The following is a 13,403-nucleotide window of genomic DNA, read 5'->3' as shown; positions in this document are numbered from 1 at the left end:
TTTCAGGGTAAAAGAGTTTTAGCAAAACACATTTATGAGCTTTTTGTGTTATGGAGTTGTTTTTTTAAGGTCTAGATTACAAACCAAGAGGACTCATATCTCTTAACTAGCTTTATGTTAGAGAAATTAATTTCAAAATCAAGCAGATAAATACTTATAGGATTCCTTTATAAACAGTTTTTTAAAGGTATGACTCTGGCTGGTAGAAACAACAGTGTATTCCAACTGTTAACTCAGTTGTCTTTCTGGGCTAAACCAAGGTTAAAAGTATAAATTTGACTACATTTGGTTTATTAGCTTCACAGGAAAAAATTCTATTCCACAGTCACTGATTGTATTGTCTAATCTAAATCCACCATCTCACTAACACACTCCTAGATCACAATATGAAAAAAAAAATAATGATGAAAATAATCAAGCTAACATTTATTAAGCCTTTACTGTGTGCCAGGTAATGTGCTGATTTATTCCCCACAAGAACCCTTTAAGGAAATTCTATTATCAAACCCTGTCTCAAAACAAAAAAAAGTCTAAGCCTAGTAATTTAAAATTTCTTAAAATATTAGTACAAAAATAATGTCTTAGAGTTTATCTAATAGGATTTGAAGTCTTCTGTAAATTATTACAGCTGGGAAAAATCAAGTGACTTGCCTAAGACCACACAATTAATGAGTGATGGACACAGGATAAAAATGGGCAGAGTTTGTCTACAGAGTCTGCACTCTTGCCCATTGTATTATGCTGATGCCAAGAAAATAGTACAACTGGTGTGTGTGATGGGGATGGGGGCGTAGTTTATAAGGTTTTACTTATTAGTGTAATCAACAGAACATTAATGCAATCATTTGAGAACCACAATTCTGAGCAGTAGAAATATGTTGGAAGCCAAAAGCCATGATTGATAGTATTCTCTGTATTTAGTGAATTTGTCATCTTTCTCTGGCAACTAACTGACAGTCGAACATGGTGATGGGTAACTGAGAAACAAACATTTTGCCTCAGGTGAGCAGCACAGAGTTTTTATTTAAGCTACTTTATTTCCTTTTAAATGGATACATACTAGCAGTTATTCTCTTAGAATTAACTTGGAGTTAGTTAGATAGAACACAGACTTAGGTTTTTAAATGATTCTCAGGTACTAAACGCAATGCAGCTATCTCTGATGGTTGTGGTTTTAGAATTCATTGAGTGAATTCATTCATGCTTAATCTAGGTAGGGGCTGTTTTGATATCTGATTATTAAAGTGTCCAAGTCAGTGACATGCACGTAGCACTCCTATTTCTGTAAATAATGAGAGTGAAGAATGAAGAAACGGTATTCGCACATATGTCATTCTCTTGATTAAGAAAAATACTGATATGTCTCATCATTCTGTTAAATTGTCAAAAGTACAGAAGGCTTCTGAATTTCTTATCTAACAGAACATTATTGAACAGAACAGGACATGATTTAACATTATTTAATGTTAGATACTCTTAGAGCAACCAAATTCACTTTTAGTTGTATAATGACAGTGAGAATGTTAGTTTTATGAAGGCTTTTTAAAGAATTAACTGATTCCAAGACATGGACTTTGAAATGTTCACAATGTAGCTGAATGTTATACATTTTAGTGAAGCTCAACACTAAATTAAAAATCTATCATGGAAGTTTTTGTGGGAGTCACAGACACCAACCTTTAGTTAAGGAATGGAGCCATAAGCTCTCCAAAATGCAGCTGAAAAATATTTAATTCCCTTAAATCCTCTCCTTTTTGTCTCCTAGGACCCTCTCTCCACCATCCCTCCACAATGCCCTAAATACTCATGTCCTTCCTCCTGGAAGGGTATTACTCACCTTCTACTCTGCCAAAGATGCCTCCCTCTCTTGTATCAACCAACTAGGGACCATGCCTTGGACTAAATAGCTGCTCAATATATAAATGATCATAATTATTTGTGGTGGCATGTGGATTATGAAATAAAAATTCAGAACAAATGATATATACAGGTTTAATCTTGTCATAACTTTTCATAAACCCTCTTGCATACAAAAATTTACAAACTTTTTCAATTTTCAATTTGATAAAACATTAATTCAAAATAATTTGAGCCCAGCCGGTATAGCTCAGTGGTTGAGCGTCCATTGACCTATATGCCAGGAGGTCACCAGTTCGATTCCCAGTCAGGACACATGCCTGGATTATGGGCTCAATCCCCAGGGGGAGACATGCAGGAGGCAGCCTATCGATGTTTCTGTCTCTCTCTCCGCCTTTCCTCTCTCTCTCTCAGATCAATAAAAACATTTTAAAAAATAATTATTTGAAATCGTCCAACTTTTGTTTGTCTAAGGACCTTTGTAGCAAAATATTCAGAAATGTATATATACTGAGTGGCCAGATTATTATGACCACCTGACGTTTGTAGGCAAATTAGCTATACCTTCTCACTGAAGTTGCTAGAGGGCCAGACCATTATAAATAGGGAAGCAGGTTGTTTACCAGGACAGTAGAAGTGATTTTTTTCTGAAGATATGGGTAAACAACGCGATTTAACAGCCTTTGAATGTGGGATATATATACACTGAGTGGCCAGATTATTATGACCACCTGACATTTGTAGGCAAATTAGCTGTGCACTGCATCATATGGGATATGGAAGCCGAAGGCCTGTTCAAATACCTTTGCTGTCTGCAGTTACCAAGATAAAACATCTCCAATTCGCACAGGAACACAAGGATTGGACAGTTGAGCATTGGAAAAAAGTCATGTGGTCCGATGAATCACATTTCCAGTTGCATCATGCAGATGGCAGAGTGAGAATTTGGCGGAAACAGCATGAAAACATGCACCCCACATGCATGAGTACAACCCTTCAGGCTGGTGGGGGCAGTGTTATGGTTTGGGGCATGTTTTCCTGGCATGATTTGGGCCCTTTAATTCGTGTGGAACAATGTCTGAATAGCACAACATACCTAAGTATCGTTACTGATCAGGTTCATCCTATCATGTTGATGGCATATCCCAATGGAGATGGCTTCTTCCAACAAGACAATGCGCCATGCCACGGTGCTCATATTGTGCAGGAGTGGTTTCAAGAACATGAGGGAGACTTTACCTTGCTTAGGTGGCCCCCACAATCACCAGATCTCAATCCAATTGAGCATTTGTGGGACGAAGTTAAAAGAGCCATCAGGCAGCTGGTTCCACAACCATCAAATCTCACAGAACTGGATCGTTCTATTCATCAGACATGGTGTCAGATTCCTCGCATCACCTTTCAACATCTCGTGGAGTCAATGCCAAGAAGAATCGCTGCAGTATTGAAAGCAAAAGGTGGCCCAACGAAGTACTGATGGGGTGGTCATAATAATCTGGCCACTCAATATATATATTCCACGTTCAAAGGCTGTTAAATCGCATTGTTTACCCATATCTTCAGAAAAAAATCACTTCTACTGTCCTGGTAAACAACCTGCTTCCCTATTTATAATGGTCAGGCCCTCTAGCAACTTCAGCGTGAAATTATAGCAAATTTGCCTACAAATGTCAGGTGGTCATAATAATCTGGCCACTCAGTGTGTGTGTGTGTGTGTGTGTGTGTGTGTGTGTGTATACACACACATATATACATATATATGCATATCTAATCTAATAAAAGAGAAACATGGTAATTAGCGTACGACCGCTACCCTTCCCATTGGCTAATCAGGGTGATATGCAAATTAACTGCCAGCCAAGATGGCGGCCGGCAGCCAGGCAGCTGGAAGCGAACATGAGGCTTGCTTGCTTCAGTGACAGAGGACTCCAACGTTCCCCGCCTGCCGCTGCCGGCCTCTGAGCTTGCAGTTTGAAACATTGTAACAAATATAGAAGCTAAACAAAACCAGAGAAACCAGCTTTCAGCCGGCCGGGATCTCAGAGCTGGAGTTATACATTGTTTCGATTATAGAGCGGAAACAAACCAGATACCTGCTTTCAGCAGCCGAAGCCTCAGAGCTAGAGCCAGAGCTAAAGCTGGCCCAGAATTAAAAAAAAAACAAAAGAAAAAAAGGAGTGGTTGGGAGCTTCAGTCAACTGCCAGCCTGAAAGCAACCCTCAGCCCCTCACCCAGACTGGCCAGGCACCCCAGTGGGGACCCCCACCCTGATCCAGGACACCCTTCAGGGCAAACCAGCTGGCCCCCAAAGGGTAATATGCCTCCCAGCACCGGGATCAGAGGAGCCGCGAGGCCTCCTGGCACTGGATCAGCGTGACAGGGGCCAGCGCCCAAACCCCCTGATCGCCCTGCGGCTCTGTGTGTGACAGGGTGCGGCATCCCAACCCCCTGATCGGCCCTGCTCTGTGAGTGATAGAGGGCAGCGCCCCAACCCCCACCCCCCAGGCCCTGCTCTGTGTGTGACGGGGTAGAGCCATAACCTCCCCATCGGCCCTGCCCTGAGTGTGACAGTGGCAGCGCCCCAACCCCCTGATCGGCCCTGCTCTGTGTGTGACAGGGGGCGGTGCCCTAACTCCCCTATCGGCCCTACTCTGTGAGTGACAGGGGGGAACTCCTCAATCCCCTGATCGGCTCTGCTCTGTGCATGACAGGGGGGAGCTCCCCAACCCCCTGATGGGCCCTGCTCTGTGCGTGACAGGGGGCAGCGCCCCAACCCCCTCATTGGCCCTGCTCTGTGCGTGACAGGGGGTGGCACCGCAACCTCCCCATCAACCCTGCCTTGAGTGTGACAGGGGGCGGTGCCCCAACCCCCCAATCGGCCCTACCCTGAGCGTGACTGAAGGTGGCATCGCAACCTCCCAATCCGCCCTGCTCTGTGCATGACAGGGGGCGGTGCCCCAACTCCCCAATCAGCCCTGCTCTGAGCCCGACCAGGGGCTGCACCTAGGGATTGGGCCTGCCCTCTGCCACCCAGGAGCAGGCCTAAGCCAGCAGGTCGTTATCTCCCGAGGGGTCCCAGACTGCGAGAGGGCACAGGCTGGGCTGAGAGACCCCCCTCCCCCCCCCCGAGTGCACAAATTTTTGTGCACCAGGCCTCTAGTATATATATAATCTCCAACAGTAATAGTAATTGGTACAAACTGGCATAGCAGTTAGTGAGACAGGCTTTAAAAAGTTTTTGAAAATGACCTAATCGGCCTGATAAAATGTTCCAAGAACAGAATATACTTTTGGGCTGTTATAAAATAATTGAAGTTCAAGCTGTCAGACAATATGTAAGTCCCATAGTAGAATGTAATATAAAGTACAAGAGATCTATGTTAAAATATACATGCTAATGTTCCTATTTTAGAATTTCATCGAACCTATGTTTGACCTCTAAACTGTCTAAATTTAGTTAACTTTTCTTGACTTTTAGATGTGCAATTTAAATATTTCAAGAGCAAATAATGCAGGAATCAAGAAAATAATTTTAAATTATAGCTGTCATTTTCAGTAACTGTTTCATTGTGTGAATAATGTATTATCTGGTTTCTTAAGGAGAACAGAATTGTCAGGAAAGTGACAGCTTTAAGTCTACATCAAGAATATTCTTTGTCTCAACTTTTAAGAAGGTTTTAGATAGAACACTTAAATATACACTACAAGTAACTGTTAAAACCTACCTCTTTACAGTCTTTGGAACAAACAACAACATTGTTTTGAGCTTTATAAAATGTCTACATTTTTATTATATTTCACTTGTAGAACAATATAAACTTAAATATAACTTTATGATTTAATTAATGAAGGTGTAACTTTATACTTTAAAATTATATTACAAAACCTGTCATAAACCTCATCACAATTCAAAAATACGAGATTACATCCTATTCTACCTATTTGACATAGTGAGATTTTTTCCTTACTCATACACCATTCCTTACTGATAACCAAGTCTCTTATTTTCAACCTGCCTTGACAATTTTCTGTATTAATAATATACAATACTTTGCATTCATATGACTGTATGTGGTATTTTTCAAAGAGCACTCACCTACTATGAGCCCCTGAAAGGTCAAAACTGCTCTACTCTGTTCTTTTTATTTTTTTTAAATCATTATTGTTGAAAGCATTACATATGTCCCCTTTTTTCTCACACTGACCCCTTATAGCCGTCACTGTCTACTCTGTTCTTTATCCTTAGTGTCTCACACAACAACTAGGACACAGTACAAACTCAATTCATATTTGAGCAAGTGAATGGAGGACAAAGAAATAACAGGACAATTGTCTGATCCAAAAATCAACCCAAATAAAACTTATGATTAATATCTCCAATAGGAGGGCCTATGATGAATGAATGAAAATGAAATAATAGAAAATAAAATGGAGTGAGCTTACATTAAACTAGATATCATGAAAAACCTGAAAGTTAGGGCTTCAGGAAGTTGGCTGATTACAGATTACTACATCCATTACTACCCGAATGAGTAATCTGTGGAGGAGACTGCGCCTCTCGGCAAGTGGAAGAAGGCCTTTCAGTGAAGGACATAGCTGGAAATGGGTGCGGTGGGGAGGCAGAATAGTAGCTAACTCCTTTTTGTGGCAAACCTCTGGGGGTCTCTCCCAGAAATATCTCCTCCATGCTTTCTAAAATCCCACCAGTTAAAATATTTTGTTTTAGTTAGCTATACATGGTCCCTTTCAACTCAAACTGACTAGCAATTAGTGTCAACGAATGTTAACTTCTTCCCATTCCTATAATAGTATTGTTTACGAGAAGGCTTGCTAATCTAAATATATCTATGACATTTAAAGTCCAGGTTCCTAATGCCAAGTCCCGAAGACTTCCCTTCATATCATGACTTCAGACTTGCCCTCATACTTACTTAGACTAGGGTCAGGTAATGTGAGTGAGTGTTAGTAGTGTCATCGATAGGTAATGTAAATGAATGATGACTAAGATATAAAACAACAGGGAATGGTGGAATCTGTGTGAAAAAGAGAGTGTGCACCCTGTCTGAGTGGGGAGCCACTGCTTAGTTCCAGCATATTGTTGCAATGAAGAAATGTGGACTCTGTTTTGCCAACTTCTTCCAATTTTTCAAGAGAGGCTGGGAATCCATATTTTAATATAAAATGTACCAAATTTTAAGCATGTCTGTGGCTGAAAGTGGCTTTTGGGCTGCCAGTTCATGGCCCCTGATCTAAATAAACAGGAAATGGAGACAAATGAGAAGCCTATTTTTGTTTGTTTGTTTTGTTATTTTTTAGGAGAAGCCTATTTGGACCAGAAAGAGGGAGGCAGAGTCAAAGGGGAGAACAGGACAGACAAGAGGCACAGAAAAGAAGGTGGAAATCAAATTTCACCAACCTCAAAACCTGACTTAGGGAGCCCCAATCTACCTGTCTTTTACTCTGAGAGCAAAAAGGAAGTGATGACAAGAAGGAAAAAAAGGGAAGAGAAGGGAAGAGAAAAAGAACTAGCTATTGAACACTTACTAGATGGAAGATACTGCATCCAATGCTTTTACATATGGCAAAGCAAGAAAAAAATCATACTCATAGGGAAAAGAGGGAAATATAACAAAATCATAACAGTTGGTGTGTCAGATTTTGATACCCCCTTTTCCATTCTTCATAATTTTTAATCATAACTATAATATGGTTTTATTATAACTTCATAATAAAAAACTAATTTTACTAAAACTTAAATTAGTTGGATTTCTGGGTAAAGATCCACCCATCCTAGAGTGTATATGTAATTTCCAATTATAAAACCAGAAGAAAGAGAACATGAAACTATACAGGCGATGTAGATCACAGATTGATTAAATAAGAGCAGAAATATGTGAAATTGTTAAGCATGTTGTAGATCATTTTCCCTCAAATTACAGACTACCATGATGTTCTTTGTGTGTGTGTGTGTGTGTGTGTGTGTGTGTGTGTGTGGCCTACATACTATAAAATGTACTGAGTCCTCTCTTCTGTAAAAACTTTCAGATATCGCCCATCTGTTACATACTTTTCTACATTTACTGCATTGTTTTCTTTCATTTAGGCATGTATTTTTTTCTTTCTTTTTTTTATTGATTTCAAAGAGGAAGGGAGAGAGAGAAAGTCTCCTGCATGGCCCCTATTGTAGATTGAGCCCACAAGCTAAGCATGTGCCCTGACAGAGAATTGAACTGGGGATCTCTTGGTCCATGGATGGCGTTCAATCCATTGAGCCACACCAGCCAGGCTAGATATGTATTTTTATTTAAACAATACTTTTATTTGTCTTTAGGGTGTTTCAAAGATAACAATACATTTTATTTTTCTAAATGAAGTGTCATCCCCAGCCACTTGGGTTCTAAGGACTAAATCCCCAATTAATCTCTCATATATATATATAGATTTCATTTTGTTCATGAATGAAACCCTAACCTAAATACTTAGAGTGTAATTTCAGGGGGAAATTACTGTTCAAGAACCTAGATAATACATCCCTCTGTTAATACTAAATATAGTCATCTCAAGATGACATACATTTTCACAATGATCAGTCTTATATATCAGATTTTCAAAAATAGCACAGATTCCATTGTAAGGTGAGTAGGAAAAATTGCTATTTCAGTTTTGAATGGATTTGAAAGTGTGAATCTTCTATTAAAACTGAATTACAATAATACTGTACTGCAGGAAACTGGATTTAAACTAATTTTTTGTGGTTTTTGCTTGGGGCTCTTTAAGGGAGTTGTTGCAGATAAATTATAGAATTATACACATTTTTCTTTAAATTATTCCAGTCAAAATATAAAATATCTTCAAAAATGGGGGCCTAATACCTGTGAGGAAGAATCTCAAGTAACTACATTGAATAATCAAAGTTCACTTGTACTAAATATATTTCCCAAAAAAAACCCTGTCCCTAAATTTGATTTATTATGCATTTTCCACCTTATCATACCTCAAATCTCAAAAGAATTTCAGAGACTTATGTGTATTCTGAGGTTTTTTAATATGGAAGCAATTTAACCTGTAGGAGGATTAGGGGGAAAAATAAATGTGGCTCCCTCAATGTTGCGTGGCTAAGATGGTGTAAATACTCAGGCTTATTTAAACACACTATCCAACACATAGTTATGTTGTGACTCGAAAGCCAATGGGTCGGTTACATGAATTCATTAACAAAATTTAGCTGATGAATGATGCTCCCATTGCTTTCCTCAGGGAACGAATCTCTTTCTTATAACGGCTTACTTCTTTTCTTTACCTGCCTCTTTCCCAAGGACAGACATTTTGTTAGGACATGGCCTTATGCTATTTTTACCTTGTTCTTGTTTCTCTCTCCCTCCCCCCCCCCCCCCCCAGCTCTTTTTGTTCAAGTTATGGACCTTTAATAAATATAAAATGAAGATCTCAAAGCCACTGCAATAATCAAGTCATCTCTCGACTTGTTATTTTCTTTACAAATGCCAACAATAATACATGTTTAGCATTTGTAGAGCGTTTCACAGTTTACACAACTGGAATGGTTTGGCGTTTTCAAAAAATATAGACAAGGCAGGTTTCAAGAGGTAACTACCTGATTCACTCCAACTTCTCCTTGCACAACCCCCAACATCGCACCCCGGACGGAATCCGAAAAAGAAGCCCTTGGCAGGAGCGGTGGGGGGTAGGCTGTTAAATCACACTTCTCTGCCCAGCGTCCGCAGGGACCGATCAGGAATGATCTCTCCGAAAAATGACATGCACAGCTGGCGAGATGGAGACCGCGCCCGGGGGACGCGGCGGGGGACGCCCCTGAACTTTACCTGCCTGGACCCCACGGGTAGAGCACAGGGACTGGTACCCGCCGCGCGCACGGAGGCTCTTCCCCTGCAGGAGTGGAGAAAGCACCCAAAACTCAACGAACAGGGTGCAACGGCGCTGAAACGGGGCGGCGGGGCAAGGAAATTGCCACCAGGGCCGGAGGCCAGGGGACCGTGAGAGACAGTGAGGCTGACCCAGCTCCGCACTCGGCCGCGGCCGCCCTGCGCGTCGGAGCGAGCCGGGTGCGCTCCGGGCCGCGACGGAGCCCGGCCAGAAGCCAGGCGCGGGGAGCGTCTCCCGGCCCCCACCCCCACCCCGCTCTCCCCCGGGAGACCCGACACCTCCGCCACCCCCGCCCCACGCTCCCCCCGCCACTCCTCTCACCCTCCTGGAGCCGCGACCAGCGATGGCCCTCGTGGCGCGTGGAGAGGCTGCGCGCGTCCTGCGCCTGGGAATGGGCGAGGGTCTGGGCGCCGCCGCCGCCGCTCCTGCCGCCGGGAGCCCTCTGGCTGTCGCCGCCGCCGTCTCCAGCAGCAAGTTTCCATAAAAGTCCTGGTGCGCAGCCTGTTCCCGCATTCCAGGCGGGCCCAGCGCCGGCAGCAGCTGTTCCAAAACACAAGGCCAGTCCCCCCAGCCCCCCCACCTCCGCCGTATCGCCCGGAGAGGGGTGGAGAGTCGAGGAGGAAGGCCGGCGACGGGGGCGGTGGCTGCCAACTTTCCGCCAGAAGCCGCCTGTCGCCCGGCTCTGGGTCTCTAAACTGACCCCTTCACCTTGCGTCGGCCTCCACCTCCCAAGGGGAAGGGAGGCTGCCTTCCCGGTGGGAAAGGGGCGATATTGGAAAGGAACAGATACATAGGCCGAGCTGGCCTCCCGCTGCCCTCAGCCGGCGTGCCCCGGAGCCCCTTTCTCGCAGCTCCTCTTCCAGGCCAGCTTTCTAACGCGGACTGAGAACAGAGGGCAGCAGCCCCGGGACCACTTTATCCTTCGTTGCTCCTCTTTTCTTGGCTCTGATCTTTAACTCCAAAGAGAGTGGTCGATAGAGAAGTGGAAGAAGAGAAGGGGAAGGAGGAATAAAAGGAAGTAATTACATTATCTTTAATTGAACCCAGTCATCTCTGGCCTTTCTAAACCTACATAAGGGTATCTGGGAATCTTAGCTCCGAACGACCTTTTCTTTTTCTTTTTTAAAAAAAAATTATATTTTATTGATTGTTTACAGAGAGGAAGGGAGAGAGATAGAGTGTTAGAAACATCGATCAGCTGCCTCCTGCACACTCCCCACTGGGAATGTGCCCGCAACCAAGGTACATGCCCTTGACCAGAATCGAACCCGGGACCCTTGAGTCCGCAGGCTGACGCTCTATCTACTGAGCCAAACCGGCCAGGGCCCAAAGGGCCTTTTCAACCTGGACCACAAGCTTGTCAGTTGCACCCATCAAGCAACCCACAGGAAAACCGGAAATGCTCATCATTCTGGTGGGAGAGATCTTCAATTCTTCACTGCATGCTGAAAGTGAATATAAACAAAGTAATTTAAGAATTGAACTAGCCTCCACACAGATAAACCAGGGACAACCACTTCCAGCGTCTAGCACTGAGCAGACAACAGGTTACATCTTCAGGGATGGTGAAAAAGCGTCTGCTCTTACCTCTAACTTTTCTTCTCCAATCTATATCAGTCTGCTCTGTTATAAACTCATTCCACCCTCTTCCTTCCTATACTCATCAACTTAAAATTACATTTATTTTTATGATTTGAAGGATTAGAAGCTCTCTTCACTGATATCCTCTAAACAGATTCACCAGATTAAACCAAGTTCTCCATTCTAACTATAAAACTGATAGCTATCCACAACATGCAAAGCCCATTATTTCTCCCATCTATTCATCACTCAGCCAACAAATACTCAATTCTAGATACTGAGAATACAGTACTGACAAGACAAATAAAAAGCCCTGCCGTTATGGAACATACATTCTGGTGGAGGAGGGCCGGCAGTAAGCAAATAAATAAACTATGTAGTACTGAGCGATATGCAGTATGGAAAGATCAGAGCAGGGAAGCAGGGAATGCTGGGAATGGGGTGGGTGGGTTTTGTACTTTTACACAGAGTGGCTAGGGAAGGTTTCAGATGAGTAAAGTCTTGAGGAAAGGGAGGCAGTGAGCTATGTAAATGGCTGGAGAATCTGGGGGAAGAGCAGTCAGAGGCACAAAGGTCCAGAGGAGGAGTCTATCTGACTTGATCTAGGAAGAGCAAGGTGGCTTGTGGGGGTGGAGCTGAGTAGGCAGAGGGTGAAATAATAGAAGATGGAGTGGTGCCAGAGGCGGACTGTGGAGGACCCGTTTTGTAACTTTTTACTGAATAAAATGAGTGGCCATTGGTGGATTTTGAACAAAGTAGTGTCATCATCTGACTTTTTTTTTTTAAATAGAAGAGTTTATTACAGGTCACTTAAAAATATATATAATTGATTTCAGAGAGGGAGATAGAAACATCAATGATGAGAGAGACTCATTGATTGGCTGCCTCCTGCATATCCCCCACTGGGGAGGATCCTGCAACCCGGGCATGTGCCCTGACTGGGAATCTAACTGAGACCTCCTGGTTCACACGTCAACACAACCACTGAGCCTTACCAGCCAGGCTGACCTGACATTCTTAACATGCTCACTCTGGCTAATGTGCTGCAAATACACTAAGTGCAGCAGGGAGACCAATTAGGAGGGTTCCACAATAATCAGGATGACAGGTGATGGGAGTTTGGGCCACAGTGATAGTTGAGAAATGCTCGGCACATTTTTTTTTTCTTGGTACATTTTTTTAAAAGTAGAACTAGTAGGATTTTGGTAACATTGAATAGGAGGTGTGTGGAGAAGACCTTTGTGACCTGGGATCTGGAAGAATGAAATTGTCATTTCCTGGGATGAGAGAGATTGGGAGGAGGAGGCTGAGGCAGGTGTGGCCAGGAGCTCTGTTTTGAACATGCTAAGTTTGAGAACACATTTAGAAACCCAAGATCTGCCAATTTGTAAAAACACATTTATCATGAATTTGTTGGTTTTGTTCTCAAACTTGGTTATATTAGTTGCATGCTATTGAAATTACATAAACATTACAAAAAGAAATATAAAAGCAAAGAGAGTTAGATCAGATACAAAATTATTAAAATCAAGGGGAATCGACACTCATTGCTTTCAGGTAACATTTTTCTCCTTTAAAAGTAAGGGAAACTGGAAATCCCAGGTGATTTACAGATGTAGTTTTTGCAACAAAGTTATCTTAGAATACCAAGTGAATCCATATTCCAAGTAAAGATCTTGACCCTACATCAAAAGATTAGCCAAAGAACGCACAGTTATTCCTTTAAAGTCAAAATATCTACACTTTCTATGTGTAATTTATGATGATTTCTGGCTGTGGTATCCAGCCATCAAGATGACCCCAAATGATCCTGCCGCCTAATCTTCACGTCCTTTGTAATGTCCTCTCACACTGTCAGAGATGGTCTGTGATAGAATTCGGCACAAGTGGTGGTATGTCACTTCCAAGTCAAGGTTATAAGAGACACTGTCTTTTATCTATCTTGCTATTTCTTGAGTTATTCACCCTGAGGAAAGCAAGCTGCCATGTTTTAAAGATATTCAGGCAACTGTTAAGAGGCTCAGGTGTCAAGGGCTTAAAGGTCCCTGACAACAGCCACACGA

General features: G+C 42.6%; 1 protein-coding gene across 6 annotated transcripts in view; it reads right to left on the bottom strand.

The window, feature by feature from the left end:
• The window catches only part of NEXN (nexilin F-actin binding protein), a 39,186-nt gene extending 28,977 nt beyond the window's left edge, over positions 1-10,209 (bottom strand). For 3 of the 6 annotated variants that reach the window (XM_070405425.1, XM_070405423.1, XM_070405426.1), the window contains exon 1: positions 10,081-10,209. The gene's annotated coding sequence lies outside the window, so the exon portion shown is untranslated. Of the gene's footprint in view, positions 1-2,953; positions 2,973-9,698; positions 9,763-10,080 lie in introns of those variants that run through there. The other 3 variants (XM_070405422.1, XM_070405427.1, XM_070405428.1) reach the window with 3 other exon arrangements.
• Positions 10,210-13,403: the final 3,194 nt, after the last annotated feature.

The sequence above is a fragment of the Myotis yumanensis genome, unplaced genomic scaffold (genome assembly GCF_028538775.1).
Source record: "Myotis yumanensis isolate MYYU_CA2020_CCGP unplaced genomic scaffold, mMyoYum1.0.hap1 SCAF_2, whole genome shotgun sequence".
Taxonomy (NCBI): Eukaryota; Metazoa; Chordata; class Mammalia; order Chiroptera; family Vespertilionidae; genus Myotis; species Myotis yumanensis.
The sequence above is the reverse complement of the archived record's forward strand: the minus strand, read 5'-3'. Positions and strand labels throughout refer to the sequence as shown.